This window comes from Muscardinus avellanarius, assembly GCF_963383645.1.
Source record: "Muscardinus avellanarius genome assembly, chromosome: 21".
Taxonomy (NCBI): Eukaryota; Metazoa; Chordata; class Mammalia; order Rodentia; family Gliridae; genus Muscardinus; species Muscardinus avellanarius.
The window spans coordinates 5,888,259-5,914,988 of record NC_137807.1 but is presented as its reverse complement, the minus strand read 5'-3'; positions in this window follow the sequence as shown (position 1 = coordinate 5,914,988).

The following is a 26,730-nucleotide window of genomic DNA, read 5'->3' as shown; positions in this document are numbered from 1 at the left end:
CTGAGTTTCCATTTTCTAGCCCACCCCCCCACCCCCGCACAAGCAAACGACCCCGCCTAAGTCTACGCTGCCCTCTTTGACGGGGTCTGCGGACGATCTGTGTGTGGACGTGATTCCAAAGGCCAGTGGCCAGGTCCTCTGGGCGCCCTGCACAGGCTCGCCCGGGTTCTGTTAAATAGAAAGGCAGCGTTCCGCGGCAAGCTCGCCTTATGTAGTGGTGGCTCGGGGCATTTGTAAACATAAGCGCAAATTAAGCCTTTAAAAATTAATGATGGCCTGTTTCCATCCCTGCTGCCAACGTCCGCGATTGGACCTGCACCGGACTTCACCCAGAGGGTGGCTCTGGCTGCCTGACACCCCTCCCTCTCTCTCTCTCTCTCTCCCTCTCTCTCTCTCCCTCTCTCTCTCTCTCTCTCTCTCATATTGTACTTGTTGTTAAAGGTGTCATTAAGTTGCTGTAGTTCTTTGCTGGCCTCAATCCTCCTGTCTCAGCCTCCCAATTCCCAGGATTATAGGAATGTGCTACCGTGCCAGGCCTCCCTCCCCTCCTCCTCCTCCTCCTCCTCCTCCTTTTTCCTTCTCTTTGTCTTGCTCTGTCTCTGTCTCTCCGCATTGCCTCTCTTTCTGTCTCCATCCCTGTTCCTGTCTCTCTGCTCCCTCTGCCTCTCTTACCGTCTCTGCTGTTCTCTGTCTACGACTCCCTCTTCCTCTCTGGCTCTGTCTCTTTCCCTCTGTCTCCATCTCTCTCCCTCATTCTGTCTCTATCCCCCTCTGCTCTCTCTCTCTGTCTCACTGTCTTTGTATCTCACCGTCTCCGTCTCCCGCTCTGTCTCTGCTCTCTTCCTGTCTCTCCCTCCCTCCCTCCCTCCATCTTTCTCCCTTTCTCTGCCTCTCACTCTCCTTGAGCTGAGACATCCATCTTCTGCCCTTGAACATCATTGCCGCTGGCTCATGGGTTCTCAGAACCGGGCTGAATTTCACCACCGGCTCTTCTGGTCTGCAGCTGCAGACGGCACATGGGGAGACTTCTCGGGCTCCGAGAGCCGTCATCCATCGCCGGTCATCCTCTAGACAGATACATGGTCGTAGAGATGATAGATAGATAGATAGATAGATAGGTAGATAGATAGATAGGTAGATAGATAGATAGGTAGGTAGATAGATAGATAGATAGATAGATAGATAGATAGATAGATAGATAGATAGATATAGGTGATAGGTAGACAGATGATAGATGATAGACATGATAGATAGATAGATGATAAATATAGGTGATAGGTAGGTAGATGATAGATAGATGATAGACATGATAAATAGATAGATGATAGATAGCTGATAGACATGATAGATAGATGACAGACATGATAGATAGATGACAGACAGATAGATGATAGATAGGTAGATAGATATGATAGATAGATGATAGATATAGATATACATAAATGGCAGGTGGTAGGTAGATAACAGTAAATATCTCATTGACTTGTCTCTCTAAGGCCCTGACTAATACAGCAATAGACAGAACAAGGAGACAGATTAGCCAGGGACTCGGAAGACTTGAGCAGCGTGATCGGCCATCTGGATACAATTGACATTTACGGTACACTCCACCCAACCGCAGCAGAACACACGTTCTTCTCAAGTGCACACAAAACATCCCCCAAGCCCCGTCCTAGGCCACCAAATGAAATGTAACCAGTATAAAAGAAGCAAAACCATAGAAAATATGCTTCCTGGGCATTATGCAATTGCATTGTAAATCAGTAATGGAAAAATAACCGCGCTATGAATCAGTCACAGGAAAAGCTCTAATCGCCTGGCAATTAAAAGAAAAACATACTCCCACCTAATCCATGAGTAAAAAGAGGAACTCTAGAGAAATGAGAAAGTAGTTTGGGCAGGTGAAAGTGAAGTGGAAGCGCAGCGCAGCCAGCCTCGCAGGTGCAGCTAAAGCCGCGTCAGGGGGAGCGGAGGGCGCGAACGCCCACAGCAGAAAAGAAGAACCCCCCGGGCCAGTGATCCGAGCTGCTATGATAAGAAACGAGGGGAAACAGCAAAATACGCTTAAATCACACAGAAGGAAAAAATGTTTACGAAGTGTATTTGTGGAAATGATTGCAGAAGGCTGAGTATCTCGACAGCCTCCCCGTTTACAAGCCTTTGGAGAGAGATAATTATTCACAAAAGGTGAGAGTTCACCAGTTTGCCCCTCCCCATCCCTGCCCCACACACCTTCCCCATTTTATCACCTTCCCCTTCTTGCTTTCCATCCACACGGGTCACCGCCACCGCCCTCTCGGCCCACACCGGCCTGTGTTCACTGGGCTCCACCGGGGCTCCTCGTCCATCTCCTCTGAAACCACAGTCCTACAACCCGAGGACCAGACGCCTCTATTCTCAATCCTAAACCTGGATACTCAATATTACGATGCCCTTTTATAGCCGGGCACCGTGGCGCACTTCTGTAATCCCAGTACCTGGGAGGCTGAGACAGGAGGATGGCAGGTTTGAGGCCAGCACCAGCACCTTAGCTAGATCCTGTTTCCAAAACGAAAACTAAAAAGGGTCGGGGGTGTCTTGCAAAAGTAGAATAGCCCTGCGTTTAATCCCTAGTCCCTGTGCTGAGCGGAGCCCTGGGACGTCTGCACAGGAGACGGTGTGGCTGGCAGCTGAGACAGAGGGAAAAGGAGGTGAATTTCCTGAAGCTCCCCCTTTCTGGCGGACAGAACACCCATCAGGCTTGTTTCACCTCTGTACATGCATCCCCAAAGAGACTGTGCGTGGTTTCAAAAAGAATCAAGACGAGCCGGGCGCGGCGGGCACGCTCGTCATCCCAGCATTCGGAGGCTGAGACAGGAGGCTCGCGGTTCGCAGGCAGCCTCAGCTACTTAGTGAGGCCCTTTGCAACTAACTCACTGAGACCCTGTTTCAAAAGAAAGAACAAAAAATAGGGCTGGGGGTGTAGCTTGGAGGTAGAATGCCCCAGGGTCCCATTCCCATTACTGCAAAAAAAAAAAAAAATGAAGACCATTTTTCTTGGAGTTGAGCTGATAGCATCGCAAAGGGATCCCTCGCGCCGCAGGTCCTCAGCTCCTCAGCAATCCTGACCAGCAGAGGGTTTTTACAACCCTCCCAGCGGCTCGTCTTTCCTGCGTAGCGTCGTCTCCCATAAAGACTTACAGCCCACTAAAACATTCCCGGAGGGGCGGGCTATGTCCCGCCGCGCTGAGATGACGTGACGATTAGGATTGACTGTTCACTGGGTTCTCTCAGCAGAAAAATAAGACAAAAGACTGAGGCTGCAGAGCCAGCGTGGTGGTGCACGCTTGGAATCCCAGCACCCGTGAGGCCGAGACAGGAGAATTGCAGGTTCAAGGCCAGCCTCGGCTACCTAGGGATGCCCCCTGCAACCTAGCGAGACCCTGTTTCAAAATAAAAAGTAAAAGCCACCAAGCGGGGCGTGGTGGTTCGCGCTGGTGATCCTCGAACTCGGGAGGCTGAGACAGGAGGATCACAGGTGCAGAGCCAGCCTCCGCAACTTGGCAAAGCGAGCCCTCAACAACCTAGTGAGACCCTGCTTCCAAGTAAGAAATAAAACCGGGCTGCGGATGTAGCTTGGAAGTAGAATGCCTCTGGCTTCAACCCCCAGGGCTAAAAAATAAATAAAATAAAATAAAATAGGGCTGGGGCGTAGCTCAGAGGTAGAATGTCCCTGGGTTCAATCCCCAGTACCATCAAAAGAAATAACAAAAAGAAAGAAAGGAAGGAAGGAAGGAAGAAAGAAAGAGAGACCGAGTGTGGTGTGGTGGCGCTTGCTTGTCATCCGGGTACTTGGGATCTATCCCAGTGTCTGGGATGACCCTGCTGGTGGGGTTTCAGGACGGGGGCAGGGTGTGGAGGGCCAGCGCCCCCACCCCAGTGCCCCACAGCGCATCTCTGTGGGGAGGGAGGGAGGGAGGGAGGGAGGGAAGGCGCCCAGGAGCCCATTCCATTTTGGGAAGAGTTCTGAACGCCCCACAATCCCCAGGGGCATAAAGGACGACAGAAAACACCTGGGAAGTTCAGAATAACGCTGAGTACTTGGGTTTGGTTTTGGGGTTGTATTGGGGATGTGTGTGTGTGTGTGTGTGTGTGTGTGTGTGTGTGTGTGTGTGTGTGTTACGGGGAATGGAACCCAGGGGCATTCTACCTCCAAGCTACAAGCCCAGTCCTATTTTTTATTCTTTATTTTATTTATGTATTTATTTATTTGGTGGTACCGGGGGTGGAATCCAGGGGCTTTTCTACCTCTGGGCTATACTCCCAGCCCTATTTTATATTTTATTTGGAAACAGGGTCTCACTAAGTTGCCGAGAGCCTCACTCAGTAGCTGAGGCTGGCTTCGAACCTGCGCGATCCTCCTGTCTCAGCCTCCCAAGCGCGGGGATTACAAGCGTGTGCCACCACGCCGGCTTATTCTTTATTTGGAAAGAGGGTCTCACCGAGCTGCAAGGGCCTCTCAGGAGGCGAAGGATTTGGGAGACACGGGGCCGTCGTGGCCTGAGCCCTCCTGTGGGCCTCGCGCCCACCAACTCCCAGCGGCTCCAGATCACCGAGGACAGAGCCGCTGTTTGGGCGTTCGCCAAGACCACATCCCTGCGCCGAATCCCGAGCGCACGCGCCTCCGCTGCCCGCAGCCAGTTAATTGCTGTATTAACATCCGCAGCCTGCTGTGGGCCCTCTGCAAGCCCCCTTCCCTCCTCGCTCCTTATCGGATTATCCTTTGACGGCAGAAACCATCCTTCATTTCCTTTGTAAGAGCTCGGGGATCTTTCACGGACAGAGAACGCCAAATAATGCAGGAAATACTAGCCTATAGTCTGTTTAAGTATACTAAACTACTGAACAACAGTGTGTGTGTGTGTGTGTGTGTGTGTGTGAGAGAGAGACAGACAGACAGACAGACAGACAGACAGACAGAGACGGGGGATGGAACCCAGGGGCCTTCTACCTCAGGGCTACACCCCCAGCCCTATTTTATTTTCTTATTAGGAGACGGGGTCTTGCTAAGCTGCCGTGAGCCTCATTGAGCTGCTGAGGTGAGTTGGAGCCTGCGAGCCTCCCGTCTCAGCCTCCCAGGTGCTGGGATTCCAAGCGGGCGCCCCACGCCCGGCTCGGCTTGTTCTCAAAGTGCTCGGGTTAGGTTCCAAGTCACGCATCGTGCGGGGGAGACCGGCCAAAGCCCCTCTGAGAACCGGAGCTCCCCGCCTGCAGGCTGACAGTTTCAGTGGAATCCTTCCAAAATAATTTGCGAGATGCGAGATCAGTATACAATATTTCTTTTTTTTTTTTAAATGTACTTGTATTGGCGCACTGTCGTCTAACCTCATGAGGTGGTTTCAGAGTGAGAATAAAATATTTCTAAGCAGTAGCAATGAGGAGAATGTATGAGAGAGAGAGAGGGAGGCTATCGACTTGAGGCCAGCCAAGCAAATTGCCAGGTGCCATCCAGATGGGCACACGTCTCATTCCGACCTATAGGAACAGCCGTTAAGTAAGTGGGAGAAATAACCTTTGCATGTAGCTCTGAGATTATGACTGTGTCCATAACCAATCTTATTTTCTCTTCCATCGGAAAATAACCTTGAGGCTTTGGGCTGGATGCGCTGAATACCCAAGAGTGTCCGCACCACAAGGAGGCTCCGCAGTAATGAGGTTTTAGTTTGTGGAAGACGAGACGAGACACCCGCGGCCGTGACCTTGCGGATTGGAGTCGCGAGGGCATTTTTAGTTGCTCTTGCACTCTTTGGCCCTGAACACAGGAGAAGCCCCGGATGCCCCGGCAGATGCCCCGGCGGTGTGCGGCGTGGGAGCGAGGGCCGGATGGTCGCTTCCTTCCGCGGGGCCAGCGCATCTCATCCTCTGTGTTACCCTCATTGCCGTGGGCATCTCCGTCCTCGGAGCAAAGGCTGACGGGGCAGTAGCCACGTGCACACCTTATGCTGAGCGCTCACCAGTGGTCATCCCTGAAAACTCTATCCAGCACTTGGGAGGCTGAGACAGGAGGATCGCAGGTTCGAGGGCAGCCTCATCAACTGAGCAAGATCTTTCCCGGTTTTTTGTTTGTTTGTTTGTTTTTTAAGGACTAGGGTGTTGCTCATAGGTAGAACACTTCTAGGTTTAATCCCTGGAACCAAAAAGAAAAACTTTTTACAAAGAGAACCCTGAAGCCCAGGCAGTAAATTCCCCAAGGCCAGAGTGTGATTAGGGAGTAGAGATTCAGAAGGAGTCTTATTCCCACCCACTCATCAATGCCCTCTCCTGACCACAGAGCCCAGAGCCAGCAGATCGGGGCATCCCAGAAGGAAACGATTTCACGGCAAAGAAAAGCAAAGCTTACTGACACCTTAAAGCTCTGTCCTGGTGAGCAGTACAGTCATTAGCACCACACACACATGCCGGGGGAACTTTGTTGTGTGGACTGAGAATTGAACCCAGAGACACCCTGCATCTGAGCTGTGCGCCCCCAGCCCTTTTGGCATTTGTTTTGCGGTACTGGGGATGGGACCCAGGGCCATTCGACCTCCGAGCTGCACCCCCAGCCCTATTTTTTATTCTTTGTTTTGAAACAGGGTCTCACTGAGTTGCAAAGGGCCTAAGTAGCAGAGGCTGGCTGGGAACCATGGTCCTCCTATCTCAGCCTCCCGAGTGCTGGGATGACAAGCGTGCGCCGCCACACCCGGCTGTATTTTTTGTTTTGAAACAGGGCCTCACTACGTTGCCGAGGCTGTCCTCTAACCTGTGATCCTCCTGTCTCAGCCTCCCAAGTACGGGGCTGACAGAAGATGCCACCGTGCCCGGCCTGGGGTCACCTTCAAGTCTGTACTCTCTCTCTGACACTGTCTCGGAGACACAGAGGCTCACATTCACAGACACCGCCCAAAGGAATGTTTTTAAGTGGGTGTGATGATTTCACACACAACCATTCCAAGACTTTGGAAACCTTCCCGGTCTGTTAGCATCATCCTCTCGGGAGAATGCGCCTTTCTTTAACCCATTAGAGCAGCTTTCCTGGCCCATCTCTGCCTGAGCCTTCCAACGAGAGCCTCACTCGTGGCTAGTAAGGCGTGGAAAGAGGCAGCCAGTGCCCAGCAGAACTCTCACTCGGAGAGAAGGCAAACGGTCGCACTCAGCTCAGTACAGATGCCGAGGCCCCTGAGAAGGATTTCAGGTGTGACAGAGTCCACGTGGAACAAGGAAACAGAATCAGGGCTGAGCAGAGCATCCGCGAAGGTTTACAGAACACACGTTCTTTTGGTTTGGTTTTGCGGTACCGGGGATAGAACCCGGGGCGTTCTACCTCTGAGCCACACCCTCAGCCCTATTTTTTATTCTTTACTTTGAAACAGGGTCTCACTGAGTTGCAGAGGGCCTCACTAAGTAGCTGAGGCTGGTGGTGAACCGCGATCCTCCTGTCTCAGCCTCCCAAGTACTGGGACTGCAAGTGTGTGCCGCCACACCCGGCTTTTTTTAGTTTTTCTATTGAAGGGTAAGATGGAGAAGTAGGAGCAGTGAGTTGCTAAGCTTGGACAGGAGCTCAGGATGAGTGCAGACTAGCAAACACAGACGCAGCCAGGACGGAGCACGTGGGGTGTGCTGGAGAAGGTGGGTGCCTGGGCTGCGGCCGTAGGGCCTGTGCTTGTGTTTTGGAATCCCCTGGCTTGCTTTCTCTGTTTCTGGCTTCCATGATGTGAAAGCAGAGCCCTTTCTCTCCCTCTGCTTCCCATCCCACTCCCTGAACTCTGAAGACCCAGCCTCTCATGGACTGAACCTGAAATCTCTAAAACTGTGAGCAGATAAGCCTTCCTTCTGCTAAATTGCATGGTCAGTCCTTTGGAATTATAGCAATTGACCAAAGAAGCTCTGGGGGCTACTAGTTTTCAGCCCCCATAAGGACAGGGGTATGGATACAGTTACCAAAAGTATGTGACGAGCCGGGCGTGGTGGCGCACGCTTGTCATCCCAGCATTCGGGAGGCTGAGATTGGAGGATCGCAGTTCGCGCCCAGCCTCAGCTACTTAGTGAGGCCCTCTGCAGCTTAGTGGGACCCTGTATCAAAATAAAGAATAAAACAGGGCAGGGGCTGTAGCTCGGAGGTCGAATGCCCCTGGGTTCCATCCCCAGACCCAAACAAAAAAAAATGACTTAAGAAGATTCTACTAAGAGAGCGACCCGTGGTCTCTGTCCAAGCGGGCTGTTGTCACAAAGTACCACAGCCTGCATGGCTTTGAACGATAGTAATACGCTGCTCGTGGTAATGGAGGTTACCAAGACGGAGGCCCTGAAACATCTGGAGCCTGGTGAGAGATACCACGTGGTTCACAGATGGCGCCTTCTCTGTCCTTATGTGGTAGTTAGTCCCAGTTGTCAACTTGGCTGGATTATGCAGCACCTAAGATTCTGTGGCTTTGGGTGTGCAGAGTAGCTGACTGGCTCATGGAAGGGCAGACTGAACGGGGAGGGCTGCGCTGCGTGTGTGTGTGTGTGTGTGTGTGTGTGTGTGTGTGTGTGTAGTACCGGGGTGGTACCCAGGGGCTTTTCTACCTTTGGGCTATACTCCTAGACCTATTTTATACTTTATTTGGGTCTCACTAAGATGCTGAGAGCCTCACTCAGTAGCTGAGGCTGGCTTTGAATCTGTGCGATCCTCCCGTCTCAGCCTCCCAAGTGCGGGGATGACGAGCGTGCCACCACGCCCGGCTAGCAGCACTGTTCCGACGGGCGCAGGACCTGGATAAAGAGGCGAAAGCCAAGTAAAGGCATGTGTGTTTCTTCCTGAGAAAAGCGCATCCACTTTTGCCTGGGATCTTGGCCTTCAGCGCTTCCAACCGGCCTTTCATCCTGGTTTCTCTGGAGACCTTTCTGGCCCCTCCATCTTGGACTGGGACTGTGTTATCAGTTGCTCTGCTTCTGAGACTCCAGCTCTTGGACTTCTGGACCAAGCCAGTTCCTCCAGCTTTCTGCATGCATGCAGCTGCTTGGGACCACACTGCTTTGGACTGAGAGCTGATCTGATAAATCCCTGTGGGTTTTGTTACTGCAACAAATCCTGACTCATACATCTCTTACAGCAGACGGAGCAGGCAGCTCTCTGGCTTCTTCATAAAGACACTAATCTCGCCTGGTGTGGTGGTGCACCCACTTGTAATCCCAGTACTTGGGAGGCTGAGACAGAGGGGTGAAGGTTTGAAGTCAGCCTCAGCAACATAGTGGGGCTTTCAGCCACCTAGTGAGACCCTGTTTCCTCTTAAGAATTAAAATCGAGCCGGGGGTGTAGGTTGTGAAGTCGAATGCCTCTGGGTTCAATTCCCAGGACCATAAATAAATAATTTATAAATATAATATTCTCAATTCTGAGAGCTCTACCCCGTGACTTCGTTGCTTCCCAGAGACCCCTTCCTAGTCACCACCTTGGGGTAACGATGCAGCATGAATTTGGTGAAAGGGTACAGGAACATTCAGGCCACAGCAAAGATTATCCCAGACATTTGGATACCTAAAGCAAGGCGCATCACCCCTATTTCATTATTAAATCATTCTTACTAAAAAGAAAGATTGCCGGGTGTGGTGACACACGCTTGTAATCCCAGTACTCTGGAGACTGAGGCAGGAGGATCGCAGCTTTGCGGCCAGCCTCAGCAACTTAGTGAGGCCCTCTGAAACTTAGGCCTTGTTTCAAAATAAAAAATAAAAATAGGGTTGAGAGTGTAGCTTGGAGGTAGCATGCCCCTAGATTCCATCCCCAGTGTGGAAAAAAAAAAAAGCCAAAAAACTAAAGAGGAAGATTATGTTAACCCTTTCTCTAAGACCTACAAACCAGTGGGGATTTTTGGAGATTTATAACCACTGCCCCGTAATCCCGCCGCGTGGTACAAAGTGGTGTGTTCTGTGGACCTTAAAATGTCTGTCTTCCACTAGAAAGACAGGACTTTCAGCTCAGACGATTTCTGCATTTAGCTTTCCTGATAATTCTGCATTCTCTGGCAGTGTTAAATGTTGCTTGGATTTATAATAAAAAGCAATTACCAGACAAACTCACCATCTTCGGCTAATATGGCTCCCTTCAAACTGCAATGCTTCTGAAGGGACGGATGAAAGCCGGGCTGAAACGATCACATTTCGGGAGGTAATTCCTTTTATATCCTTCTGAAAGTGATTACAGACGGAGCTGCTTTGCCAAAGAGCCCCGCCCTGGCACGCTTGAGCTCTGTTTTCTTGGCATCCCTCAGCCCTTAATTTTTTTTGTAATTAGGGAAATATTTGATGATAACTCCTCATACTTGACTCAGATTTCTCCCTTCCTCCCTGACTCCTCCAACCCACCCAAGCTTTTCCCAAAACTGACTCTTCACGGGGAAATTTGACCTTGGGTCCCTCTGTGCACTTTTACTGCCTGTAAGTTATCTCTTTTCTTCTTCTCCTTCTCCTTCTCCTTCTTCTTTCTTTCTTTTTTTTTTTTTTTGTGGTACTAGAGATTGAACCCAGAGGCATTCTACTCCCAGCTACATCCTAGCCTGATTCTATATGCTTTATTTTTTGTTGTTGTTTTTTGGGTTTGTTGTTGTTGTTGTTGTTGTTGTTGTTGTTGTTGTTGTTGTTGTTGTTTTGGTGGTACTGGGGGTGAACCCAGGGGCTTTCTACCTCCGGGCTATACTCCCAGACCTATTTTTTTTATATATATTTTATTTGGAAACATGGTCTCACTGAGTTGCTGAGAGCCTCACTAAGTAGCTGAGGCTGGCTTCAGACCTGTGCGATCCTCCTGTCTCTGCCTCCCAAGTACTGGGATTACAAGCGTACGCCACGGCGCCGGGCTCTCTAAGCTTTATTTGAAACAGTGGGTCCCCTTAAGCGTCCAAGTGGCCCCACTGCCCGTGCCTTGAAGTGCCGCCCCTTGTGGCCAGCTCTGGTAGTGCGTGCCCACACGATGCAAGCCCCACTCCCTCCTGGGCTGCAGCGTCCAGGGGGCTTCCCTCTTTTTTTTGTTTGAAGGATCCTGAGACCCCCCAGAGCCTCAAGGCAGAAGGGCCTGGATCCCTGAACCAGGAAAGAAAGCCATACTAGGACACCTGCTTTAGACCCTAACGTGGAAAATAAAGGAACTCAATCCCATCCGCCTGGGATTTGGGGAGGATTTTGCCGCTGTCGGGGTCGTGGGCTAAGCGCTAGCTGGAGAGGGGCAGGGCCGCCGCGTCCCTTCCAGGCACATAGGGTGCGCCCCTCGACGCAGCTGCACTGCAGGGCCCTCTTTCCCGGGACTTTGAATCTCAGCGAGACTGGACAATCTGTCCTCAGGCACGGCCTCCGCTGGGACTGCGGCCGACCAGGCTCCCTCGGCCGGGCCTACTCTCCAAGCCTGGCCTCGGCCCCGCATCACTCTGCGAACCCCCAATTAATTCCCTTTGTGCCCCAAGAAGCCAGAGTCAGCCTGCGGCTCGCAACCAAGATCCCTGACTAACACACTTGATATCAGTGGGGAAAAATGTTTATACATAACGGTTTGTTCTCAGCCAAGCTGGCCGCCCGCTCCTCCCCACCAGGCCTGACGCAATGACCCGGCAGCCCAAGACACACGTCTCTTGAATTTATGACAGTCCAAACAGCCAGGCCCGGCCGTCCTGTGGCTAGAGAATATTCTGGCCCGAGAAAGCTCCTGAAGGCCTTGCCCAATTCCGAGACCAACCTCGGATTTCTGAGAGCGGGTGGTGAAATTTGACTCCACCAGGAGCCGGAGCCATGACTCCTCCCTGTCCCATTCTCCCAGATTCCAGCTGCTCCCCCTGGTCAGAATGGCAATCGTCAAGGATACAGACAACAAATGCCAGCGAGGGTGCAGGGGAACAGGAACTCCTGCCCACTGTTGGTGGGACTGCCAACCAGCGCGGTCGCGGTGATTAGCGCGGAGGGTCCTCAGATAAAGGGATGGACCCACCGTAGGACCCAGAGGTACCACTCCCGGGGGCTTCCCAGAGGAAATGAAGTCAGAATGATAGTGATTCAGGCCGGGTGTGGATGCAGGCTTGTAATCCCCGCGCTTGGGAGGCTGAGACAGGAGGATTGCACAGGTTCGAAGCCAGCCTCAGCTACTTAGTGAGGCTCTCAGCAACTTAGTGAGACCCTGTTTCCAAATAAAAATATAACATAGGTTTGGGAGTATAGCCTGGAGGTAGAAGGCCTCTGGGTTCCACCCACCCCCCAAAAAAAAAAAAAAAGAATGTTGGTGATTCAGGCATGCCCTTGTTTCTAGCGGCACGATTCACAGTAGCCAAGTCGCGGCACCAGCCCGTGCGTCCGTCAACAGAACGGATCATGAACGGGTGGGACAGACACACAGATATAGAGCAAAATGCAGACACTCGCAGGCCGATGGTGGCTCTAGAGGACAGCGGTCAAGGCAGACTGGCCAGTCTCAGGAAGTGAAGGGCCGAGCGTCTGTATGCAAGACGGGAGGGCGAAACTGGGATTCAAGAGCAACTGTGGATAATGGAGGGGCGCCCCGGGCAGCGATGGGGGAGGTCCCGCGGCTGGGCGGGGAGAGGACTCCACACAAGACGGAAGCACTCAACTGATGCTCAGTCCACCTAAGAAATGACCAGTGCTGGGCTCAGTACCACGCACAGGGGAGGCGTGCGGGGGGAGCAGGCGTCAGCCAGTGCAGTGCGCCTGCATGCTTGTCCCCGACACATCGACTCCGTTACCACGGGAGACGACGATGTACCAGGCTCCCGAAGGACGCCCTGGCACTGCCAGGGGTGGCAGCGCCCAGAAGCTCCCACCCTGCGGGACGGTGAGCCCCAGGAGGATTCCGCCCACCTTCCTCACTCGGCTCTGCTGCCCCCTGGTGGAGCGTCCGTGAGACCCGGCCGTCCTTGTCTCTCTCCAGCCGAGTACTGGGAGTACTGTGCGCTCAGTGCTTCTCAAGGGCCGACCCTCGAGAAGCCGCATGGAAACCTGCCTCGCACGCCTCCTGTGTGGAGGGGATGAGCCCCTGCGGCGTTCACAGCTGGCGCCTGCCAGCCATGCGATCCTCTCCCAGACCACAAGGACCGGCACACACTGTAACCCAGTACTTGGGGGGCTGAGGCAGGAGGATCGCAGGTTCCAGGACAGCCTCAGCGACTCAGTGAGGCCCTCTGCATGCGTGAGAGGGACCCTGCTTCAAAACAACAACAAAAAAGCTTTAAAAAGGGCTGAGGGTGTCGCGCTGAGATAGAATGAGCCTGGGTTCTATCCCCAGTAAGAAGGAGAAGGAAGAGGAGGAGGAGGAGGAGGAGGATGAGGAGGACGAGGAGGAGGAGATGGAGGAAGAGGAGGAAGAGGAGATGGAGGAGGAGGATGAGGAGGACGAGGAGGAGGAGATAGAGGAAGAGGAGGAAGAGGAGATGGAGGAGGAGGAGGAGGAGGAGAAGGAGGAAGAGGAGGAAGAGGAGATGGAGGATGAGGATGAGGATGAGGAGGACGAGGAGGAGGAGGAGTCTGCCCTGTACTGTGGGTAGTGGGCGTGGGGTGTCCGCTGGCCCTCACGGAGGACTTGTCAGGACACACCCCGCATGGTGCCCGCATGATGGCCATGGGGCCCGAGAACCAGCAACTCCAGCACTCGCGTGCGTGGTTGGGCATGGTTGGGCATGGCGGGCGCTCCCCTACCTCCCGGTCACGTTCCACCTGCACGGTGACAAGCTCTCAGGCGGCTCCCAGGCGTCCAGGGAGGTGCTGGGTGGCTGAGGAGAGTGGGCACTAACAAAAGAAAGAAAAGAAAGCAAGAAAATAAAAATAAAAAATAGGGTATGGTTCAGAGGTAGACTTCCCTGGGTTCAATCCACAGTACCAACAAAAACAAAAATAAAACAGGGTAAGCTGGGGCGTGGCGGCCCACACTTGTAATCCCAGTACTCGGGAGGCCGAGGCAGGAGGACCTCAGGTTCATGGACAGCCTCAGCTACTTGTGAGGGCCTCTGCGACTTAGTGAGACCCTGTTTCAAAATAAAGAATAAAAAAATCGGGCTGGGGTGCAGCTCAGAAGCAGAATGTCCCTGGGTTCCATCCCCAGTACCACAAGAACGAGGGGATAGTAGCTCAGAGGTAGAACTCCCCTGGGTTCAATTCCCAATACAGACAAACAAACACACATGGCAAAAAAGAATGCCATCCACGAGTACACCCTGGGCGGCAGCCAAGTCTCCCTGGTCTCCACTGAGACACAGGAGGGAGCTCTCCTTCCCTCAGCACCTGCTCGGGGTCCTCGGACCTTGGCCACGAAAATCCGACCCCTAAAGCGGCGAGCGTCCGCAGCGTGGAGCACGCGCGCCCCCGTGTGGCCGGTCGGGGAATTTCTCCCCGAGCCTTGGCGTTCCTCGGTGCCGGTAACCGGCCATGGGGCGCCCAGGTGAGGGGGACCAGGCAGCCTGCCGGGCAGCGACTCCATCCGGGTCGTTAGCTCTGCAGCAAGGAGAAGGCACACCTCGCCAACAGCCCAGGGCCCCCGCCCGCTCTGCACCCGCCAGCTCTAAGCATCCGGAAAATACGCGGCCAGCCAGGTGTGGCGCTTCATGCCAGTAATCCCAGTACTTGGGAGGCCGAGACAGGAGGATGGCAGGGTTGAGGACAGCCTCAGCTACTTAGTGAGGCTCTCTGCAACTTAGTGAGACCCCTGCTTCAAAATAAAAATAAAATAAGCCGGGCGTGGTGGCGCACGCTTGTAATCCCCGCGCTTGGGAGGCTGAGACAGGAGGATCGCGCAGGTTCGAAGCCAGCTTCAGCTACTTAGTGAGGCTCTCAGCAACTTAGTGAGACCCTGTCTCCAAATAAAATATTTTTAAAAAGGTCTGGGAGGATAGCCCGGAGGTAGAAAGCCTCTGGGTTCCACCCCCAGTACCACCAAATAAATAAATAATAAATAATAAAATAAAATAAAGTCAGGTGGGGTGGTTCATACCTGTAACCCCAGTACTTGGAAGGCTGAGACAGCTCACGGGGTTGAGGCCAGCCTCTGCAACTTAGTGAGATGCTGTTTCAAAGTTAAAAAATAAAATAGGGCTGCAGGAGCAGGGCATGGTGGTGGCGCACGCTTGTAATCCCAGCATTCGGGAGGCTGAGACAGGAGGATCGCAGGTTTGAGGACAGCTTCAGCTACTTAGTGAGACCCTGTTTCCAAATAAAGAATAGAAAACAGGGCTGGAGGTGCAGCTCAGAGGTAGAATGCCCCGGGAGCCGAGCATGGTGGCGCACGCTTGTCATCCCAGCGTTCAGGAGGCTGAGACAGGAGGATCCCGGTTTGTGGACAGCCTCAGCTACTTAGTGAGGCCCTTTGCAACTCAGTGAGCCTGGTTCAAAATAAATAATAAAAAATAGGGCTGAGGGTGTCACTTGGACGTAGAATGCCCCTGGGTTCCATCCCCAGTACCACAAAAAGAAATAGAAAGAAAGAAAGAAAGAAAGAGAAAAGAAAAGAGAGAGAGAAAGAAAAGCAGAGAAGGCAGGAGGGAGGAAGGAAATTTCAAATTCCATAGAGAAATTTCTCTTATTGCCTTAGAAGGGAAATAGTCTTTCTTACTCAAAAGCCAGAAACCATTAAGCAAGTTGATAAATTCAACTGTATCTTAAAATGCAAAAGATAAATGGCAAAATGGGGGGATATCTCTGCCGCATCGCAAACAGTGCTTTCCATAATCAAGAGCTCCTGAAGAAGAAGAACGGGACGCTTTCTCGAAGAGTAAAGGACAGGCCGGCCCTTTACAAAGAAAGCACCCCGCTTACCGGGATGGCAGAACCGCAGCGTTTAGTGACGGCCCGTTATGGAGCCGTGGGGAGCCAGCGTCCCCGCCCGGCCGCACACGGAGGCCACGAAGCCTCGGCTGTCAACCAGGGCACAGGGACGCCGCCGCCGCCACCCGGGAACCCACAGCCCAGTGCTCGCACAGAGCCAGGACACCCTGGCCCCGCCGCAGGGGTCGGTGGTGGGATTACAAGACAGCAATAAAAACCCCAAAGGCCAGTGAGCCGGCAGGAGCTGCTGGCTCAGTATTCAGGGTGGGACTGTCTTCAAGACACACTGCAGCCGGGCGTGGTGGCGCACACTTGTAATCCCAGCATCTGGGAGGCTGAGACCGGAGGAATGCAGGTTTGAGGCCAGCCTGTGTGTGAGAGGTGGATGCCCCGGGTTCAGTCCTTAGTATTGCAAAGAGAAGAAGAAAAAGGAGGAGGAAGAAGAGAAAGAGGAGGATAAAACAGGGCTGGGGGTATAGTTCAGAGGTAGAATGACCCTGGGTTCTATAAATAAAATAAAATAGAGAGCCAGGTGTGATGGCGCACACTTGTAATCCCAGTACTTGGGAGGCTGAGGCAGAAGGGTCGCAGGTTCAAAGCCAGCCTCAGCAATTTAACAAGGCCCTCAGCGACCTAGTGAAACCCTATTTCCAAATAAGAAATAAAATTGAGTTGGAGGTGTAGGTTAGAGATGGAATGCCCCTGGGCTCAAACCCCAGGACCAGTAAATAAATTAATTAAATAGTAAAATAGGGCTGGGGGGTGTGGCTCAGAGGTAGAATGTCCCTGGGTTCCATCCCTAGCACCTAAATAAATTAAAAAATAAAATAGTGCACACTTGGTGGGTTTTTTTTTTTTTTTTTTTTGGTGGTACTTGGGGTGAAACCCAGAGGCTTTATACCTCTGAGCTATACTCCCAGACCTATTTTATTTTATTTATTTTGGGGGGATCTGGAGATGGAACCCAGGGGCATTTGACTTCTTTTTTTTTTAATTAATTTATTTTTTAAATTGGTGCATTGTAGTCATATATCAATCACATTGGAGTACAAGACTTGAGAGGATATACAAGCACACATCATCCAATTAGCCCTCCTCCAGCCCCCATCCCATCCCCTCCCCCTCCCTCCATCCCAGGCTTCTTTGGTGATTTACTTTGATACGTTTGTGTACCTCCTGCGTTTTAAAGAGGCTCCGTCCTCCAGTATTACATACCCTCTGATTGGTCACATTAGTTGCTTCACTATAGGGCCCTTTCTATAGCTCAACCTCTTCCTGTTGCCCTTTTCCTCCTAGTTATTGCTGATTAAGAGAAGCGTCTGATTTATATTTTCTGCGATATTTCTCTGTGCATGCTGCGTTGCAAGTACCGATCCCACTCTTGATGGCCCCAATAGTGGCCTGGCTACTCAGTGGACTGATCCAGACCTCGCTGGCTCAAGCAGCAGCCTTGCCTCATGGGAGGCCCCAGTTCTGGTCTCGCTGGCCCCTGCACCGGTCTAACCCCTAAGCTGGCTTTGGTCCCGGCCTTGGAGGCCGCAGGAGTGAACTTGCCTCAGGCCAGGCTCCGATGCTGGCCATTGTCCCCTGCACTGGCCTAACCCCTTGGCAGGATTCCAATCCCGGCCTTGGAGGCCCCAGCACCGGCCTAGCCTGACGGCAGGCTCCACTGCCGGCCTCGTTGGCCCAAGCACCAGCCTAATCCCTCGGCAGGTTCCGTTCCCGGCCTAGGAGGCCCCAGCACTGGCCATGCCTCACGGCAGGCTCCGATGCTGGCCTCGCCTCATGGCAGGCTCCGATGCCGGCCTCGCTGGCCCCAGCACCGGTCTAGCCCTTCGACAAGTTGTTATCCCGGCCTCGGAGGCCCCAGTATCGGCCTTGCCTCACAGCAGGCTCCGATGCCGGCCTCGCTGACCCCAGCACTGGCCTAACCCCTCGGCAGGCTCTTATCCCGGCCTCGGAGGTCCCAGTACCGGCCTTGCCTCAAGGCAGGCTCCAATCCTGGCCTCGGAGGCCTCAGCACCGGCCTTGCCTCACGGCAGGCTCCAATGCCGGCCTCACTGGCCCCAGCTTCGGCCTCACCCCTCGGCAGGCTCCAATCCCGGCCTCGGAGGCCCCAGTACAGGCCTTGCCTCATGGCAGGCTCCGGTGCAGGCCTCGCTGGCCCCAGCACCGGCCTAACCCCTCAGCAGGCTCCGATCCTGGCCTCGGAGGCCCCAGCACCAGCCATGCCTCACGGCAGGCTCCGATGCTGGCCTCGCTGGCCCCAGCACCGGCCTAACCCCTCGGCAGGCTCTTATCCTGGCCTCGGAGGCCCCAGTACCGGCCTTGCCTTATGGCAGGCTCCGATGCCAGCCTCGCTGGCCCCAGCACCGGCCTAACCCCTCAGCCGGCTCCAATACTGGCCTCGGAGTTCCCAGCACCGGCCATGCCTCACGGCAGGCTGCGATGCTGGCCTCACTGGCTCCAGCACCGGCCTAACCCCTCAGCAGGCTCTTATCCTGGCCTCGGAGGCCCCAGTATTGGCCTTGCCTCACGGCAGGCTCCGATGCCGGCCTCGCTGGCCCCAACACCGGCCTAACCCCTCGGCAGGCTCTTATCCTGGCCTCAGAGGCCCCAGTACCGGCCTTGCCTCAAGGCAGGCTCCGATGCTGGCCTCACTGGCCCCAGCACCGGCCTAACCCCTCAGCAGGCTCTTATCCCGGCCTCGGATGCCCTAGTACCGGCCTTGCCTCAAGGCAGGCTCCGATGCCAGCCTCGGAGGCCCCAGCACCAGCCTTGCCTTATGGCAGGCTCCGATGCCGGCCTCGCTGGCCCCAGGACCGGCCTAACCCCTCGGCAGGCTTTTATCCCAGCCTTGGATGCCCCAGTACCGGCCTTGCCTCAAGGCAGGCTCCGATGCCGGCCTCGCTGGCCCCAACACCGGCCTAACCCCTCAGCAGGCTCTTATCCCGGCCTCGGATGCCCTAGTACCGGCCTTGCCTCAAGGCAAACTCCGATGCCAGCCTCGGAGGCCCCAGCACCAGCCTTGCCTTATGGCAGGCTCCGATGCCGGCCTCGCTGGCCCCAGCACCGGCCTAACCCCTCGGCAGGCTCCGATCCCGGCCTTGGAGGCCCCAGCACTGGTCATGCCTCACGGCAGGCTCCGATGCTGGCCTCGCTGGCCCCAGCACCGGCCTAACCCCTCGGCAGGCTCTTATCCTGGCCTCGGAAGCCCCAGTACCGGCTATGCCTCACGGCAGGCTCCGATGCCAGCCTCGCTGGCCCCAGCACCGGCCTAACCCCTCAGCAGGCTCTTATCCCGGCCTCGGATGCCCTAGTACCGGCCTTGCCTCAAGGCAGGCTCCGATGCCAGCCTCGGAGGCCCCAGCACCAGCCTTGCCTTATGGCAGGCTCCGATGCCGGCCTCGTTGGCCCCAGCACCGGCCTAACCCCTTGGCAGGCTCTTATCCCAGCCTCGGATGCCCCAGTACCGGCCTTGCCTCAAGGCAGGCTCCGATGCCGGCCTCGCTGGCTCCAACACCGGCCTAACCCCTCAGCAGGCTCTTATCCCGGCCTCGGATGCCCTAGTACCGGCCTTGCCTCAAGGCAGGCTCCGATGCCAGCCTCGGAGGCCCTAGCACCAGCCTTGCCTTATGGCAGGCTCCAATGCCGGCCTAGCTGGCCCCAGCACCGACCTAACCCCTCAGCAGGCTCTTATCCTGGCCTCGGAGGCCCCAGTACCAGCCTTGCCTCAAGGCAGGCTCCAATCCCGGACTCGGAGGCCCCAGCACCGGCCTTGCCTCATGGCAGGCTCCGATGCTGGCCTCGCTGGCCCCAGCACTGGCCTAACCCTTCGGCAGGCTCTTATCCTGGCCTCGGAGGCCCCAGTACCGGCCTTGCCTTATGGCAGGCTCCGATGCCAGCCTCGCTGGCCCCAGCACCGGCCTAACCCCTCGGCAGGCTCTTATCCCAGCCTCTGAAGCCCCAGTACCGGCCTTGCCTCATGGCAGGCTCTGATGCCGGCCTCACTGGCCCCAGCACCGGCCTAACCCTCGGCAGGCTCTTATCCCGGCCTCGGAAGCCCCAGTACCAGCCTTGCCTCATGGCAGGCTCTGATGCCGGCCTCACTGGCCCCAGCACCGGCCTAACCCCTCAGCAGGCATTTGACTTCTGAGCCACACCCTCTGCCCTATGTTTAATTCTTTATTTTTGAAACAGGGTCTCCTTGAGTTGCGGAGGGCCTCACTAAGTAGCTGAGGCTGTCCATAAACCGCGATCCTCCAGTCTCAGCCTCCCGAATGCTGGGATTACAAGCGTGCGCCGCCACGCCTGGCTCCTATTTTTTTTTTTTTTTTTTTTTTTTTTTTGGTGGTACTGGGGTTCCTGGAAGCCCTTCTACCTCCGGGCTACACTCCCAGACCTCTTTTTACATTTTATATTTGGAAACAGGGTCTCCTAAGCCAGCGCGCGCGGCTGGCTTCGAACCTGCGCGATCCTCCTGTCTCTGCCTCCCAAGCGCGGGGATTACAAGCGTGCGCCACCACGCCCGGCAGTGGCTCCTATTTTATATTTTATTTGGAAACAGGGTCTCACTAAGTTGCTGAGAGCCTCACTCAGTAGCTGAGGCTGGCTTTGAACCTGCGCGATCCTCCTGTCTCAGCCTCCCAAGCGCGGGGATTACAAGTGTGCGCCACCACGCCCGGCTGATAGTGCACGGGCTAAGACAGGAGGATCGCAGGTCTAAGGCCGGCCTCCACAAGCAATGAGACCCATCAGCCTAGCGACACTCTGTTTCCAAATAAAAATAAAATAGGGCTGGGGTGTAGCTCGGAGGCAGAAGCCCCTGGGCTCTGTCCTCAGGACCACTAAACCTCTGAGCAAGCATCTGCTTTCTCAATGTCCAGTATCCCCAGTAAACAAACAGGGCCGGACGTCCGCAGGCCGGGGACATCGGGGCAGCCGCCACCGCCGGGTGACCGGCCAGCAAGGCGCCCCTGGCACATCGCAGGGCAGGCGTGCTCCCGCGAGTGCTCCCGCCCCAGAACCACAGTGGCTGACGCGCGGGCTGCGCTGTTGCCATGGGCGACCAGGGGATGCGCGAAGGCAAGGAGACTGCGCTTCTTATCCAGGGGGCGAGGCGCAGGGTATAGAGGACCAGCCAGAGGCCGGAGAGGCCTCGCCCGACAGCGGTAGTTTCCATGGCTTTTCTGTTTGATGGGTGAATCCTCTAAATTTTAAATTTAATTAACTAATTAATTTCATTTATTGTGATACTGGGGATAGAACTCAGGGGCATTCTACCTCCGAGATATGCCCCCAGGCCCCCTTGTTTTGGGGGGTGTCTGGGGATGGAACCCAGGAGCATTTGACCTCTGAGCTATACCTCCAGCCCTATTTTTATTCTTTGTTTTGAGACAGGGTCTCACTGAGTTGCAGAGGGCCTCACTAAGTAGCTGAGGCTGGCCACGAACCGCGATCCTCCTGTCTCAGCCTCCCGAATGCTGGGATGACAAGCGTGCACCACCACGCCCGGCTCTCTTATTCTTTATTTTGAAACAGGGTCTGAAGCTGGACGTGGTGGCGCACGCTTGTCATTCCAGCATTCGGGAGGCTGAAACAGGAGGATCGCGGTTTGAGGACAGCCTCAGCGACTTAGTGAGGCTCTTTGCAACTCAGTGAGACCCTGTTTTAAAATAAGGAATGAAAAATAGGGCTGGGGGTGGAGCTCGGGGGTAGAATGGCCCTGGGTACTGGTTCCATCCCTGGTGCCACAAAAAGGGGAAAACACCCACCTCCCCTTGGTCCACGCAGCTGTGGGCAAAGCCCTGGCAGCGCCCTCCTCGCTCCGTGCTCCACCTGCAGCTGTGCGGTCGCTCAACAGACGTCTGGGGTCTCGCTCCTAACCTGGCATCTCTGACGGACGGAGTTATAAAAACTAGTCAAGGGGAGTGGCGAGTTGGCCCGGGCCACCCTTCCCCCTCATGCCATTTTGGCATGGGGCTGTAACTATTTTCTGCATTTCTATTTTCTGTATTTCTATCTTTTTAATAAACTTTTTAAAATCTTCAAAAAAACCCCAAAAACTAGTGAAAGGGGATCCTGCAAAAGAAACCACAGCGGGCACACCAAACAGAAAGGCATGTCGGGAACTGCCCGGAACCGCCCGCGGGATCGGGACTGATTCCGGCTGGGTGTGGTGGCACACGCCTGTCATCCCTGTACTTAGGAGGCTGAGACAGGAGGATGGCAGGTTTGAGGCCAGCCTCAGCAACTTAGCAAGACCCACAGCAACTTAGTGAGACCTTCTTTTCTCCCCCCCCCCTTTTTTTTATGGTGCTGGGGATGAAACCCAGGGTCTTTCAACCTCTGGGCTACGCCCCCAGACCTATTTTATATTTGGAAACAGGGTCTCGCTAAGTTGCTGGGAGCCTCACTGAGTAGCTGAGGCTGGCTTCCAACCCGTGCGATCCTCCTGTCTCAGCCTCCCAAGCGCGGGGATGACAAGCGTGACCAACCAAGCCCGGTTTGAGACCTTATTTCTAAGTATAAGAATAAAATAGGACTGGGAGGTTAGAGGTTGGAGGTAGGAGGCCCTGGGTTCCATCTCCAGTAACACACACACACACACAAACACACACTCACTCACTCACACACACACACCAGTGTGTCAGAAACAGCCAGATAACCGAGGAGGAGCAGGTCTCGGCTGATCTGCAACCAGAGACAGATTGGAGGGCCTGCGGCCATGTAAGGCTCTCCAGGAAAACGACGGCCCTTCAAATATTTCTCCTCAAATCCCTTTTTCTGATTACGCTGTGGAAATCAATCGCAAGTTGGAGAACAAACGATAATTTTCCCCAGAGAGATTCTGTTCCTCGCAAATTAATGCAGCTCGCTCTTGGTCTGTTCCGAGAATCTGCGCATCATTTCAATTACAAGCTCGGCGGCGATCAGTACGAAGCTTGTCTCCGTCTTCCGTTGGAGACGTCGGTCCTCGTTTAAGCAGTCAAGTGACTGCTCTTAGCACCAATTACCCTCGGATAACGGGGCCTTCCCGTAACATCTACTACAGGGCTCCACTGAACTCGAACCTTGTTAGGTTTGAATATTACTAAATATTGTCTCGTCCTCTCTAAACAATCTCTAGCCTGCGCCGGGCGTGGTGGGCACGCTTGTCATCCCCGCGCTTGGGAGGCGGAGACAGGAGGATGGCGCGGGTTCGAAGCCAGCCGCGCTGGCGTAAGAGACCCTGTTTCCAAATATAAAAGTATTAAATAGGCTGGGAGTGTAGCCCGGAGGTAGAAGGGCTTCCAGGAGCCCCAGTACCACACACACAAAAATCTCTAGCCTGCGACATTTGCATCTTTCTCCCCGTCTCAGGAGTGCTGTGGTCCCACTCGGCGCGCGCGCGTGTGCGTGCGTGCGTGTGTGTGTGTGTGTGTGTTACTGGGGATTGAACCCAGGGCATTATACTTCTGACCTATAATCCCAGCCCTGTTTCATTTTGCTTTTGAAGCAAGGTCTCGCTTGGCAACTTGCTGAGGAAGCCCTGGAACGCACGATCCTCCTGCCTCAGCCTCCCGAGGGCTGGGGGACAGGCGCGTGCCACTGCGCGCAGCTTAAAGGTCGTTCTGGCTTTTTCTTCCGTGGCACTGGGGATTGAACCCAAGGGGTGTTCTACCTCCTAACTACAGCCCCAGCCCTATTTTATTTTTATTTGGAAACTGGGTCTCGCTTGTTTGATGAGTCTCACTACTTGCTGAGACTGTCCTCAAACCTCCTGTCTCAGCCTCCCAAGTACTGGGGTTTTACAGGCATGTGCCTCCACGCCCGGCTTAAGGGTTGGTTTTAAAAATGTATATTCAATGGGCTTTCACGACCAACTCATGCACGCTGGCCCTGGACACGAGGCGGGGACCTGGGAAAAGAATATGGTCTGGTTCCTACACGTCTAAGATAAACTATACCCAAACGGGCACTACAGGCTTTCATTTATTCACACACTCATTTGCAGTTCTTGAAATGGAACCCAGGGGCATTCGACCTCCGAGCTACACCCCCTGCCCTATTTTTTTTTTCTTCTGGTACTGGGGGTAGAACCCAGGGGCTTTCTACCTCCGGGCTATACTCCCAGACCTATTTTATATTTTATTTGGAAACAGGGTCTCACTAAGTTCCTGCAAGCCTCACTAAGTAGCTGAGGCTGGCTTCAAACCTGTGTGATCCTGTCTCAGCCTCCCAAGTGCGGGGATTACAAGTGTGCGCCACCACGCCTGGCTCCCAGCCCTATTTTTTTTTGGGGGGGGGACCTAGGGCTGGAACCCAGATTTTGACCTCCGAGCTACACCCCCTGCCCAATTTTTTATTCTTTATTTTGAAACAGGGTCTCACTAAGTTGCAGAGGGCCTAAGTAGCTGAGGCTGTTCGTGAACCGCGATCCTCCAGTCTCAGCCTCCCAAATGCTGGGATTACAAGCGTGCGCCACCACACCCGGCTTCCAACCCTAGTTTTTATTCTTTATTGAAACAGGGTCTCACCGAGTTACATAGGGCCTCACTAAGTAGCTGAGGCTGTCTGAGAACCCATATCCTCCAGTCTCAGCCTCCCAAATGCTGGAATTACAAGCGTGCGCCACCATGTCCAGCTCTGTTCATCCATCCATCCATCCATCCATCCATCCATCCATCCATCCATCCATCCACCCACCCATCCAAGTTATTCATTCAGTTTTGTGGGAGTGGGGCTGAACCCAGGGCATTATACCTTTTAGCTACATCCTCAGTAATATTTTCCTGTTTTTTTTTTGGTTTTTTTTTGCCCATCTGGGGGTGCAGCCCAGGGGCATTCGACAGGGTCTCACTACTTGCTGAGGCTGTCCTAGAACCTGTGACCCTCCTGTTTCAACGTCCCAAGTACTGAGATCACAGGCGCACACTGGCTTGATGGATGCTCCCTATTTGTAACAGGACTGTCTATATTCAAACCGCATCTGATGTTGTTAAACAGACTTTAGTTTTAGTTTTTTGGTGTTTTTTTTTTTGCGGGTCTGGGGATGGAACCCAGAGGCATCTGACCTCCGAGGTACACCCCCTGCCCAATTTTTTATTCTTTATTTTTTGAAACAGGGTCTCGCTGAGTTGCAGAGGGCCTAAGTAGCTGAGGCTGTCCGCAAACCTCTGGTCTCAGCCTCCCACATGGTGGGATTACAAGCGTGCGCCATCACGCCCGGCTACAGACTTTAGTTTTTAGAAGAGTCTTAGGTTCACAGAATCGCCTGCCAAGTAGAGTGCCCACACTCTCTACCCTCATGGACACAGCCTCCCTACCATCAACATGCCTTGCAGGGGGGACCTACCTTCCAACTGACGGATCTACACAGACACCGGCACCCCAAGTCCACACATCCCATTACAGTTAAGCTGGGGGTGGTGGCGTACACCTGTGATTCTGGCACTTGGGAGGCTGAGACAAGGAGGATAGCAGGTTTGAGGCCAGCCTCAGCAATTTAGTCAGAGCTTGTTTCAAAAATAAATGAAAGAGCCGGGCACGGTGGTGTACGCTTGCAATCCCAGCATTTGGGAGGCTGAGACTGGAGGATCGCGGTTCGCGGACAGCCTCAGTTACTTATAGTGAGGCCCTTTGCAACTCAGTGAAACCCTGTTTCAAATTAAAGAATAAAAACTAGGGCAGGGGGTGTAGCTCGGAGGTAGAATGCCCCTGGGTTCCATCCCCAGACCGGCAAAAAATAAAAATTAATTAAAAAATAAATGAAAATAAGTAAAGGGCTAGAGGTATAGCTCAGAGGTAGAATGCCCTTGGGATCCATCCCCAGGACCAAAATCAAATATGCAAGCAAAAAAAAAAAAAAAAAATCAGGGTTCACCTTGGTGTCTGTCATACTTCTTACGAGTTTTGACAAACGTGTGTGTGTGTCTTCCTGGGAACCGAGTCCAGGGGCATCGTACCACTGAATTACACTACCAGCTCGTTTTTTGTCCTCTGAGCTACACTCCTAAGCCCTACTTAATTTCTTTTTTAACTTTGAAATTGGATCTCACCAAGTTGCTGAGGCTGGCCTTCAACCTGCACTCGTCCCGTCTCAGCCTCCCAAGTACCAGAATCACAGGAGTGTGCCACCACGTCCTGCAAAATCACAATTATGTATCCTGGCACCACGTGTCAAGTCTCGCTGCCCTAAACTCGGTCTGCCGCCCCTGCTCACCCCCATTACAAAGCCCCCAGCTTTGCCTTTTCAAGGGCAGTCGCAGTCTTTCCAGGTGGCCTTCTTTCACTCAGCTAAGATTCCTCCTGTCTAGTCACCATTTGATAGCTCAGTTTTTAGTGCTGAATACTATTCCACTTTCTAGATGTACCAGTGTATCCATTCCCCTGCTAAAGGACATCTTGCTGGCTTCCAATTTGTGCAATTAAAAAAAAAAAAAAAAAGCTCCAGCCAGGCGAAGTGGCGCCCGCTCGTGATCCCAGCATTTGGGAGGCTGAGACTGGAGGGGGGCGGTTCGCGAGCAGCCTCAGCAACTGAGACCCTGTCTCAAAATAAAGAATAAAAAATAGGGCAGGGGATGTAGCTCAGAGGTCGGTCAAATGCCCCTGGGTTCCATGTCCAGACCCGCAAAAAACAAAACAAAATGCTCCATGTCCTTCCTGTGTAGTTTTGGCGAGGTGAGCTTTCAACGTGGGCAAATACCAAGGGACATGACTGCCAAGTCATAGGTGAAACCCCAGACAAACTACCAAGCCGTCTTCAGCTTTGGCATCCCGCCATGACTGGGACCCACCCTCCCAAGGGTCTGCCGCCACCCGCTCTGGACCCGTGCGATCCTCCCGTCTCAGCCTCCATTGGTCTTTATTTGAAACCCGGTCTCACCGAGTGGCGGAGGCCCTAAGCAGCTGAGGCTGTCCGCAAACCTCCATCGTCTAGGTCTC